Below are 13,482 nucleotides of genomic sequence, written 5' to 3'. Positions count from 1 at the left end.
GGTGGAGAAAACAGTGCAACAATGAATGAATGGAAACCCAAAATCTCTGTAAATCTTTATGAAAATTAATAAAATATAATTATAGGGAAAAAAAGGCACTTGAAGAAAAGACCTGAGGACCTACTTCTGAAAAACGAGCCAATTGAGGAAAGTCCTGTGGAACATAGTTCTATTCCGGCACATACGGGATTGTTTTGAGTCAAGTAAATTTGAGGATGACTCTCCCTCAATTCAATGCTGTCGAGTCAGAACTGACCATGCATTGCATTTCTGAGTCTGTAAATCACATAGGAGACCACTGAGCATCTTTACACTTTAGGGCAGCTGGTGGATTTGAACCACCAGAGAGGCGTCACTCTTGAGTTAGTAGCACAAGGTCCCACAGACAACATTACTGGTTATCTACTTTCCATGGTGCTGCATAGAACACAAACATGTTTCTGTCCCTTCTAAGACTTTCGCACTTTTATGATAAGGCAGGGCAAAGGCACAAAAGAAAAAAAATGTATATGACAGGATGTTTTAATAGCTTGACAACTAATAAACTCAAAATCTATAGCGAAATCCTTCATATCTCTTTTCCGTATTTTCCTTCATATTCCTAACCAATTAATCACAAACTCGCATTCTATCTCCTCCATCTCTTTCTGAGCATTCTTTGCTACTGTGCTTCCCTTAGGGAGCACTGGTGGCCAAGAGGTAAGAAGCTGTGCTGCAATCTAGAAGACACAGGATTCAAATCCACCAGCTACTAAGTGGGGGAGAAAGATGGGCTATCTCTCAGGTGTGATTAACTGCCTCTGAAAATCCTCTGAAGGGTCAGCTAAGGATAGGTTCCAACTCGATGGCACGCAACAACCACCTGCTTCTTTTAGGGAGCTGTGCCACCTAGTGGACAGGGAGTTGCACTGCCAACTCAAAAGCAGGCAACAATTCTTTTTTATTGGGGGGGGGCATTCCATTCATTCATTGTTGCACCCCTCTCCCCGCCCTCCCCAGCTTGCTCCTCTCCTTCAAACGCAAAAGAAAAACTCCCTCATTGGTACGCAATCCCCCACACACATCCTCCAGCCCACAAATACAATCCACTCTGCAACCCTCATTCAGTACTCTTGCGATAAACATAATGCCTTAAAATATAAAATATTCTCTCCCCCAAAGACTTCAATGCCGTAAACATATTTCATCCAGTTTTTCTCAGTCTTACCCCCATGCCGATGTCAGCCTCATTCTACAACAGTGGCACCATATAGCATTTGTCCCTTTGTGACTGAGATACCTCACTCAGCATAATGTCCTCCAGGGTTTTGAATAACATTGCATGAGTTCCTTGTTTTTCAATGCAACATAATATTCCATTGTGTGAATATACCACAGCTTCTCTACCCATTCGTTTGTTGATGGGCATTTGGGTTGTTTCCAACTCCTTGCTATTGTAAACAAAGCCACAATAAACATGGGTATGCATATATCTACTTGGGTGCCATTTATGGTCTCTTTAGGGTATATTCCCAGTAGTGGAATTGCTGGGTCAAATAAAAGCAGGCAATTCTAATCCAGTGGGAGAACGATTAGCACTTGCCTCACGAGTAATTTAAAGCCTCTAAAAATCTACTAGAAGGTCAGCTAAGGGTTAATTCTGATTTGATAGCACATAACAACAACACAACTCTTCCTTTAGCTCTAGTCACAAGCTTCTCTGGTCTAGACCTTTTGGGCAGTCTTGTCAGATTTCAGCTTTGCTCCTCCCATACTGAATCTTGATTGGTTGTGTTTTTTATTTTTAAAAAAGCAAAGGTAATCAGTCCTCTCTTCTCCTTAAACCACTTTGATGGTATCTTGTAGACCTCTCTGGGAGAAGGCTAGGAAATCCGCCTCCAATGTGATTTACTGCCTTTGAAAATGCGGTACAGGATCAGTTATGGGTCAATTCCAAATATAACAACAATACAGACCTCTGTTGTTGTTAAGTGCCATCGAGTCGTAGACAACTCATAGCGACCCTATAAACCAAAGTCCTGAACCCGTATAACTTTCATCGTTTGTAGACTCAAAACAATTTTAAAACTTCTCCATGCTCTGCTGGCTGCCTGCCCCTACGGATTTACCTCCTACAGTTCCTCCTTCCTATCAAAGAGCAGGCTGATTGCCATCGTCTCCTGTCTCAGGACTTGGTATATTTTCATCTTTCTACTCAAAACAACCTTCACTGCCATCCATTTTTCCTCATATCTGTTCATTTGAAGACAGCTTTAGATGACATTTCTTCCAGGAATTCATTCCTGATACTTCCTATAGACAGATCAACAGATAACCAGAGAGACAGACACCACACAGCACCTTGTGTTCACTTTTATTAAAATAAATATCTTCTTGGAAATCCTCTTTGCTTCTCTGTCCCTCCACTAGACTCAAAGCTCATTTAGAATATAGACTCTCCCATTTAATAGATTGTTCAATGTCTAACACAGATTTCAATGAGTATTAAAATCAATTGCTGTTGAGTTGACAAGAATTAGGTAATTAGAAAATGCTTATTTAGTGGATAAATAGAGAAGCTCAAGAATCTGTTTGAGAATAGAAATAATTGGTTATTGATTTTTGCTGTCTCACTGGCCAATTCTCAGTTACTGCTGTCAAGTGCCGTTGAGTAAACTACAACTCATAACAACACTAAGCAATGCATCTGAACTCTGCCCACCCTGTGCTGTCCTGGTCCTCTCCAACATCCTCGAGCACAGCACTACAGTCTCTGTGTTAAACCCTCTCAGTGTGGTTCTGCCTGTCCTTCAATGACTTTCCGTCTCTTCATACATGATGTGTTTTTCCAAGGAAAAGCCCGAAGTGTGTGAGACAACATTTTACCATCCTTGCCTCCAATGAACACTCAAGCTTCATCTCATCTAATATATGCTTGCTTGGGTTTTCTGATAGTTAGTTAGTTAGTTAGGTTTTGACAGACTTGTGTATTCAACACATTTTCTCAGCACTACAACTCAGAGGTATTGATTCTTCTTTTGCCATCCTTATTCATTGTCTAACTTTCAAATGTGTATCAAGTAATTGGAAAAATCACAGTTTGGATCAGGTATATTTTTCAAACAGGTATCATTTTTGTTTTCAACAGAGATGTCTCTGACAGCAGTCTTTCCCAATGCAATACTTTTTTTTTTAAATTTCCTGGCTGCTAGTGCTCAAGTTGTAAATAGTGGATTCAAGCATAATTAAATCATTGACAATTTTTATCTCTTTTCTATCATGATGTTGCCTTTTGGCTTGGTGGTCAGGATTTTTGTTTTCTTGATGTTGAGATATAACTCATATTGAAGGCTGTAAACATTTAGCAAATGTTTCATATCTTTCTCATTTTCAAGAAGCAAGTTTGCATCATCTGCACAGCTCAAGTTGTTGATGAGTCTTTCTCTGATCTGATGCTACATTCTACTTCATATATTCCAGCTTCTCAAATAATTTGTTCTATGTAAACATTGAATTGATATGGGAAAAGGAATGTATATAATCATGACTTTCTTAATTTTAAACCATTCAGTGTTCTCTTGCTGTGCTCAAACAACAGTTTTTTTTGGTCTAGGAATGTTGTTGTTGTTGTTGTTGTTGTTGTTGTTAGGGGCCATCGAGTCAAGTACGACTCATGTCAACCCTTTGAACAACAGATCTGAACTCTGTGCTATTCTATGCCATCTTCACAATTCCTGTGAAGCCCCTTGTGTCAGTCCACCTAGTTGAGGGTTTTCCTCTCCTTTGCCAACTCTCCACCTTTCCCAGCATCATGTCCCTGTCCAAGGAATAGCCCTTCCTAGGAGCTTACCCAAAGTCTGTAAGGTGAAGCCTCATCAGTCTTGTCTCCAAAGAGTACTTCAGTTGCACCCTCTCAAAAACATATTTGTTTATTCTTTTGGCCTTCCATGCAATGTTCAGTATTTTCTCCAATACCATAGCTCAAAGGCATCAATTATTCTTCTGTCATCCTTATTCATTGTCCAGCTCTCAGATGCGTGGTAAGGTCTACTAGGTATAGGTTTCCCTTAAGCACAATTAAGTATTCGGAGAGTTCCACTTCTTTTCAATGTTAGCCATAATTTGTTATGATCCACACAGTCAAATGTCTTTGCAATCAATTAAACACAAATAGATATTCTCCTGATACTCTCAGCTTTCCACCAAGATCCATCTGACCTCAGCAATGATATTCCTTATGTGGTGGCTTCCTCTAAATCCAGTTTGAATTTCTGGCAGCTCTTTTGATATACTGTTCTAGCCACTTACGAATGATATTCAGCAAGCTTTTACTTTCATGTGGTGTTAATGATATTGTCGGATAATTTCCAAACTCTCCTTTTTGAAGAATATAAGCAAATATGAATCTCTTCCAATCATTTGGCCAGGGAGCTGTCCTCCAAGTTTTCTGTCATAGCTTGTTGAGAACATCTAAGGCTGTATCTGTTTGTTGAAACATGTCATTTGGAATGGGGCTTTATTTTTGGTTAATGCATAATTGGCAAATTTCATGGTCATAAAGACAACTTTAAAACGTATCCCAAAAGTACAATGCTATGAATGCCAGGATACTATACCTACCCATACAAAGCAGATTTATTAATTCAACTCTGATGGCCTAGTGGCAAAAAGCTGCACTGCAATCCCGAAGGCACACAGTTTGAGACCACCAGCTGCTCTGCAGGAGAAGGATGGGCAATCGGCTCCTGTGCAATTGACTGCCTCTGAAAACCTGCTGGAGAGTCAGCTATGGGTCGATTTTGACTTGATGGTACACAACAACAACATTCAAATACATGCACCCACCAACAACCAAAGCAAAAGATTAGGAAATTATAGATTTCTACCAATTTCTGCAATCAGAAATTGACCAAATATTCAATAAAGATACATTAATAATAATTGGTGACTGTAACGCAGAAGATGGAAACAAAGAAGTAGCTGTACATTATAGACATGGTGACAGAAATGAGGCTGGAGAGCGAAGATTCAACTTTGTACGATTGATTATTTATTCCTGGCAAATAGGTACTTTTAAAAAACACAAGTCCTCAGTAGGTTGTTATCTCTTGAAATGATTTATGGAAAGAAGAGAAAGATGCTAAAGAGGTCATAGAAAAGAACCTATCCTGCAATTATCTCTCGTATATAACATGAATAACTCATGAAAGAAATATATACCTACAAATGTTTCCCTAGCCTACACTAGCAAATGAAGCATGAACCAATTGCAAGTCACAGTAACCAGTAAAGGTAGATCAATTTAAACTTACCTTTTCAGAAGACAAATTTACTGGTGAATCTGGGTTATAAAATTAGTGGAAATAGAACAAAATTTATGGTCTCAGGGAGGAAAGGATAATTCTGACCGTAACACTAGTTTTCTTTGCATTTGAGTGTCATCCTATTACTAAAACCAGTTAGGCAGACTAGCAAGGAGCATACAGAGTAGTAGTCAAGTAGTAGTCAAGCCAGGCACCCAAGTCAGAAAGTGTGAGCGCTTTCTCATAGCCTGTATGAACCAGTATTACTTAAAGACTCTACTGGGATTCACACAAGTGATGAGCCCACGGTAAGGCTCAATCTCTGTTGAAAAGGGATTCTGCCCATTGTATGTCAAAAATATAGGCATATTACAGACTGAGATTAAAAAGTTTTAAAGCAAACAAAAAAAAAAAGATGCTCCCTCTATTTACTCTAGTTGTTTAAAAATGGCTGTTAAGGTTTCTCTGAACTTTTATCCTTAGAAACAAGGGCACTTTTTTTCATTTTTTTTTTCTGACAAGGAGGGTATTGCTTTCAGTTTTGACATTAAACATCTTCCTCAACCTGTGTCTTACTGTGAAAGAAGAGTCTATTTAAAAAAGCAAAGCAAAACAACATGGGGAATAAATACTTACCGTATCTAAATGAAAAATACTTAGTTTATCCTAAAAATGCAAAAATATGAATCCGTTTAAAATCCCTTGGAGGCTAGATAGCAAAAGTAACACCCTTTTGGTGGGTTACCCAAGTCAGGTTAGGTCTTTATCTCATGTGCTTTTTTTTCTATTCAAGAAAACACAATTTGATCCATGTACTACCACTCTTATAATCTAAGCAATAGCAAGCCAATTATACTAAAAACTGTTAAAATTAACATCAATCTAGTTTCTTCCTTAATATTTATATTTTCCCCCACACTAGAGAAAATTTTCAAAGAGTCCCTTTCGGTTCTATTTGTCCTGTACTGCTTAACCGAAAGTTTGCAGTCCTCATTGGAGCAGAATTTCACTTTTTTTTCCTTTTCTTTTTTTTTGGATAGAGAGGAAAAAATGAAGAATTAAAATTGTAATTAGAAAAATTGCTTCAATCAGAACTGCACTTGAAGATGCTTGAATGGATAGGCTAAATAAGTTCAGGCATCCATTAGTTTCAAAATTGAATTAAAATATATTGAGTGCTAATTCAAAACTCTAAAGGCAGCCAGCTGGAAGAGAATGGGAATTATCTGGGTCTAAAAGGGTAAAGCAGATGACAGGAAGCAAGGAAAGATTATGGCATTTTTGCTGACCTGAAAGAACAACAACAACAAAAGAATCTTAAAAACCTCCAGTAATTTATTACAGCCCATTATACTAATATTGCTATTTACACCAAAGCTGCACAATGGGGGATCCCCTTTGATTCCTCACATCACAATAGCCCAATTCTAACCCTCCTTTTCACTCCTTTCCACAGGAAGCCCGTTTTCTCTTCCATTTGCTGTGTGCAGTAGAGATGACCTGTGGTAATTGCTGAAGACATTTTCACCCATATTTTTTAGCAAATGTAATTTCCTTTTGATGCTGCCATGTCCTCTCCCCACCCTGCTGTGACAGCCAACTCCAATATACATGCGACTAACATTCAGATAGAGATCAAGTAATGCAGCCAGCTGTATCACAACTTTTGACTTTCAACTCTGTACTTACTTGGATGCACATATTACCATTTGAGGAAATGGAAAACATTTTTTTTCTCTAATGAAAATAGCTTTGGTCCTGGGGTGAGGCTAGTGGAATTGTCCTGATCATATATATATATTTATATATTTTAAAAGTGTCTTCATGTAACTGGGCATTAACAAAAGTACTAAACAAAAGAGTGAATTCTTTTCTGTAACACATGTTGTTGAGGCACTCTATCAGTGGAAATGCTAATTAAGATTTTAAAGACAAAATCCTTCTAAGAATTTTCTCTAAATATTCTGAGTCATTAATATATATACACTCGAGCTCTTGTACTATATAGTCCGTAGACAGTTGCACTGCAAACACAAAAGCTATACCTTTCCGGTGGTTTGAACCTGCCAGCTGCTCCACTGCAGAAAGATGGGCAATCTCCTATCATGTCATTTAAAGTTTCTGAAAACCTATTGGAGGGTCAGACGAAGCCCGAGACAAAGCCCCAGGAGGGACGGGTCCTTGGAGAGGGACATCATGCTTGGGAGGGTGGAGAGACGGTGCAAGAGGGGAAGACCCTCTATGAGAAGGATTGATTCAGTGACTGAGGTAATCGAGATGGGTGTGTCAGAGGCAGTGCGGTTGGCGCAGGATAGAGCAGGGTTTAGGGCTGTTGTACATAGGGTCGCTATAAGTCGCAAACGACTCGACAGCACATAACAACAACAACAATACTGGAGGGTCAGCTATGAATTAGTTCTGCCTCAAGAGAAATGAATTTCATATTTAAACTCATGATTTGAACAAGGGTATCAACTGAAGAAGCTAATTAAAAAATATTAATACTTGAGTACAGCTTTCTTCTTATTTTGGCCTCAAGGGACTCAGCACCATTGATTATGGGAGCAGCAATGTTCTCAAAATAAAAAAGAGTTATGACAATATTTTTGTCCAAAAGAAATACAAGGCTCATTTGAGGATCAAAAATATAATGTTCATAGTAACATTGTTCACGATCACAAGAACATAGAAACAGCCAAAATGTCCAGCCACAATAAATGGATTGAGAAATTATGATACGTTCACACAATAGAATACTATGGAGCACACAGGAACAATGATTTTAAAAATTATTCGCTAGCTTGAGAGGGACTGGAAAGCATAAGGCTGAATGATATAATTCAGTCTCATAAGGACAAATACTGTGTAAGTCCATTATTGTAGAACGTGTGCAAGGATCGAAGGAGAGCAGGAGGGAGCAGATGAATGAGGATAGGCAGGTGGGGGGAGCTTAATCATAAGATTGAACACTTTGATGGGTGGAAGGAGAGGTGGGCAAAGGAAAGGGAAAAGGTCCGGTGTGAAAAACAACGTATACAAACTTTGTAAGTAAACCAGTATAAAATAAAAATTTTATATAAAAAATATATAAATAGGCAACAATAAACCCCTAAAAGATGACACAATCAAGCACCATTATGAGAGTTGTCATTTCCCAAGTGCTTAAAGGTGTTGGAAATATGACAAAACAGCTTGTGTGGGCCAACTCCAAACAGATTTTATCTCTAGTAATTTCCTTCAGCTCAGCAACACAATTTAAGCCCCCATTTAATCAAACACAATAGGAAACAAAAAGAAAAAAGGTAAAATCTATTTGTTAGGCATTATTGTTGTGTACCATCAAGTGAGAACCAAACCAAAATAGACCCTCCAGAGGGTTTCCAGAGGCAGTAAATTGCACAGGAGGAGATTGTCCCATCTTTATCCTACAGTGCAGGAATTGAACCCTGTGTCTCTGGGTTGCCAGCACAGTTCCTTTACCACTAAGGACACCAGAATTCCCTTATTAGGTGCAGAAGAATAAAAAAGAAAACAGAAATAGAACAAATCCCCCCAACACTTTCCTTGTTATTCCCTCATTGATTTCAAAAGTTGCGCACATCCAAGAAAAGATTGGATATAGTTTATAATGATTTTGATATTATGATTCTTCTTGAAGATTGTCAAGAAAACAAATAGGTCTGTCTTGGAGAGTGTGAAACCAAGTCTTTCCTTGGAGGCTAGGATTCTGAAGCTCCATCTCACATACTTTGGGCACTTGGCCAGGAGAGGCTAGTCCTTGGAAAAGGACATCGTGCTTGGAATAGTGGAGGGATATTGCAGGAGAGGAAGACCGTGGATGAGATGGACTGATACAGTGACTGAGGCAATGGGGATGGGTGTGTTGGAGTTAGTGAGACTGGCTTAGGATAGGGAAAGGTTCAGAACTCCTGTACTCACCGCTACAGGTCACAGGCGACTTGATGACACATAACAAAAACAAGAAGAAGGATTAAAGTACTTGAGAAGAATCTTTGTCTCAATGTAATAATAATTTCCACAACCTGTAGTATGTGTTCAGACTTCAGAAAATGGAAAGGATTTCTTCCAGCACCTAGGCAGAGCTACCATGTCCTGGGACCACTGTCCCCAAATTAGAACACTGTGAAAAAGAGCAGAGGAAATTCCTCATGGAGTATGATAGTTACAGTATGTACCATTTTTTTATGCTATTTATCAGAGGTTTTACAGACATTGGGCTGGTTGACCATTGAAAATATAATATTGGAGTATATTCCCAGTAGTGGTATTGCTGGGTCAAATGTCATTTCTATTTCCAACTTTTTAAGAAAGCAACATACTGCCTTCCAGAATGGTTGCACAATTTTACACCCCCACCAATAGTGAATAAGGGTTCCAGTTTCTCCACAAACTTGCCAGCATTTGTTGTTTGCTGCTCTGTTGAATTATGCTATTTTTACTGGGGTGAGATGATTTCTCATAGTTGTTTTTTTGGGTTTTTTTCTCTTCTTAATTTTGCTATTAATTTTAATGAAAGTTTACAGAGACTTAGGATTTCCATTCATTCATTGTTGCACTTTCCTCCCTTCCCACCCATTCCCCCCAGTTTACTCATCTCTTTGAAAAGGAAAAAAAATTCTTTCATTGTTATACAATCCCTCCCCCCAAGTCCACTCCAATATGCAGCCTTCGTTCTGGATCCCTGTCATGACAATAATACCTAATCATATATCCCTTTAAAACAGTTCTCTCCCTCATCCCCTGCAGCTTTTTGCTATTGTGAACAAAACCACAATAAACATGGGTGTGCACATATCTGCTGTGCATATTGGGTGGTGGGTATGTTTTCTTTGGGGTATATTCCCAGTAGTGGAATTGCTGAGTCAAATGGTATTTCTATTTGCAACTTTTTAAGAAAGTGTCACACTGCCTTCCATAGTGGTTGCACCATTTTATACTCCCACCAACAGAAACCAGAGCTGCCACCCAAACAGATATAGCACACCCATGTTTATTGCTATGTTGTTCACAATAGCAAAGAGATCAACAAATGAATGCATAGAGAAGCCGTGGTATATCCACACAATGGAATACTATGCAGCATTGAAAAGCAAGAGATTCATAAAATATTATGCAAAATGGGTGACCCTGGAGGACATTATATTAAGTGAAATATCTCAGTCACAAAATAAAAAAATACTGCATAATGCCATTGTTATAAAACAGGAGTGACATGGGAGTTGGAGGAAACTAATAAGGAACAAATTATGTACACTGCATTGAAACAGATGAGTGAAAGAACTGTTTAAAAGGAATACATGCTTAGGTATTATTTGGATGACAACAGTTCAGAATAAGAGCTTCATAACAAAGTGAGCTGGGGGGTGGCAATTGTGCAACAATGAAAGAATTTTTTTCTAAGAGAAAAGGGAACTGGGGGGTGAGTAGGGAGGAAAATGTGTAACAATGATTGAATAAAAATCCAAGTTTCCTATAAACTTTAGTTAAAATCTCAATTAAAATTAAAAAAATTTAAAAGCAAAAGAAAATATAATATTAAGAAATATAGTTTACTTAGCTCCATAGTCAACACTCTTGGTAACCGCAGCCAGGAAATCAGGAGATGAATTGCATTGAGAAAGTCGGCTGTGAGGGACCTCTCAAGAGCACTGAAATGCAATGACGTCAGGCTGGAGACTAAGATATGCCTGATCCAGGCTATAGTCTTTACAATTATGTGTTATGCATCGGAGAGTTGGACAGTGAATAGGGATGATAAAAAGAGAATTGATGCCTTTGAGTTGTGGTGCTGGAGAAGAGTGTTGAATATACCATGGAATGCTAGGAGAACAAACAGGTGTGTCCTGGAGGTGAAGTTGGAATGCTCCTTGGAGTCAAGGATTCTGAAGCTTTGTCTGACATAGTTTGGGCATGTTGCAAGGAGGGACTGGTCCTTGGAGAGGGACATCATGTTTGGGAGAGTGGAGGGACAGCACAGGAGAGGAAGACCCTTGATGAGATGGATCAATTCTATGAGTGGAGTGTGGTGGGAATGAATGTGTTTGAGACAGCGAGGTTGGCATAGGATGGAACGGTGTTTAGGGCTCTTGTACATAGGGTTGCAATGAGTCTCGATGCAATGATTCGATGGCACATAACAATAACAGCAATCACTTTTCATTACATAACCTTATATACTCAACCATTTTGTTTAAAAGGGAAATTTCCCTAGGGGTGTAATCTGTCTCCATAATATAAGAGGAAGTCCTGTTTCTCTCTTTCTTGAGACTGTCTCTACTCACCACATGACCTATGTTTCCTGGTACATACGCCTGCGGAAAGCTCTAGTCTTATATATGAAATGCATTTTTTTTTTCTTTTCCATCCCATGTAACCTTAGTGAGACAGCTGTTGTTGTTCTTGTGTGTTATCGAGTTGGAATTGACTCATAGCTGACCCTCCAGCAATGAATTACACAGGAGAAGACTGTTCATCCTTTTCGCTCATAGCAGCTGGTGGATTCAAAGAGCATGCCTTACCACTAGGCCACGAGAGCCCAGGGAGAGATAAAACACATCTCCCCACTGCCGTCTAATATACAGAATTTGTATTTACAATACTCTCTAATTGTGTAAGTAATTACTTTTACGTTCTTTTTGTTGTTACATAATAAAATATTGCTTAGTCTCCATCAGTACAGTGAACTGCTTCTGAAAACTTTCTGGAGGGTCAGCTATGGGTTAGTTTTAACTCAGTGGTACACAACAGCAACAGCCATTGTCCACTCACCTCATCTTATTTTCAAACCCATTATGGCAAGCACTATGTCAACCCATTTCTTTTAGGGTTTTCCTTTGTTTTAGGAACTCTCTACTTCTATGATGTCTTCCTGATGATATGTCCAAAGTATTTAAGAAACAGTTTCACAAACTCACTTCTAAGAAATATTCTGAATGTACTTCTTCCAAGAAATACTTGTTCCACTCTTTTGGCAGGGCATGAAATAGTATTATTTCAGTATTCTTCACCATCATACTTCTTTAAAAGGAGATATATATATATCTCCAGCTTTTGCTAGCATGTGAGACAGTTGAAAATACCATAGCTTTGAGTTGGGTTCATTTTAGTCTTCAAAGAAACATCTTTGCTTTCAAAGCTATAATGAGGTCTTTTGCAGCAGTTATCCCTAACACAAATAATTTATTAACTGTTGTTATCATGGGCATTGATTGTGAATCAAAGTAAAACAAAACGTTAGTCAACATCAATCTTTTCTTCCTTTATCTTGATGTTGCTTATTGATTTAATTGTGAAGATTTTTGTTTTCTTTATGCCAATGTGTAATCCAAACTCAAAGCTATAATCTTAAAACATCATCAGTAAGTTTTTCAAATCCTCTTCACTTTCAACAAAAAAAATGTCATTAATGAATCTTCCTCTAATCAAATTACTTGACACAGAAGACTGAGCATTTTCAGTGTTTTATCTGTTTTATGAAACACTTCAAAGGGTACTCCAACAATTTCTAAAGCCTTATTTGGCCAATAACATCAGTGTAGTTTCTATTTCTTCTTTCAGTACCATTGTTGTTATTGTTAAGTGCCATCGATTGGCAGGTGACTCATAGAGACCCTATGAAAAAAAGTCCTGGTCACTTCCTGTATAACTTTCGTCCTTTCTCCAGGTTCATAGGGTTCCAGAGGCAAGCTATTGTGGAAGTGGATGCCACTCCTGCTTCCAGTCAGTACCATTAGATGTTCTTTTCTTTTTTCCAAAACATTCAAGACTATAATATGGTGCTGGCAATTTCAACACACAGGCTATGAATATATAAGTGCTTAAATTGATCTTCAACAAACCATCTTTCATAAACATATGTATCTTTTACACTTTGTACACATCAATGTCCTTGAAGAGTAATTGCTCAACCAATATTGTTTTGGAGAGTTTCTTAGTGTATTTAAAAAAAATAAATTTAGATAGCTGCCTTATGAATTATAAAGAAAAAAGATATCAAAATGGAAGTTGGTATACATGCATGATATAGCTAAGAATAAAGAGTTTCTATACATTATGGTGTGTGTGTGTGTGTGTGTGTGTGTGTGTGTGTGTGTGTGTGTGTACCGTCAAATTGGATCTGACTGGTACAGGAGGAGATTGCCCCTCCTCCGGCAGAGCATCTGGTGGGTTCGAACTGCAT

General features: G+C 38.4%; 1 pseudogene; it reads left to right on the top strand.

The window, feature by feature from the left end:
* LOC102861141 overlaps positions 1 to 13,482 on the top strand; it is a 42,255-nt pseudogene that overhangs the window by 27,872 nt on the left and 901 nt on the right.

Source organism: Elephantulus edwardii, unplaced genomic scaffold (genome assembly GCF_000299155.1).
Source record: "Elephantulus edwardii isolate Elephantulus edwardi_28Jun2011 unplaced genomic scaffold, EleEdw1.0 scaffold00240, whole genome shotgun sequence".
NCBI classification, from domain to species: Eukaryota; Metazoa; Chordata; class Mammalia; order Macroscelidea; family Macroscelididae; genus Elephantulus; species Elephantulus edwardii.
Note: the sequence above shows the minus strand (reverse complement) of the source record. Positions and strands in the feature narration are given on the sequence as shown.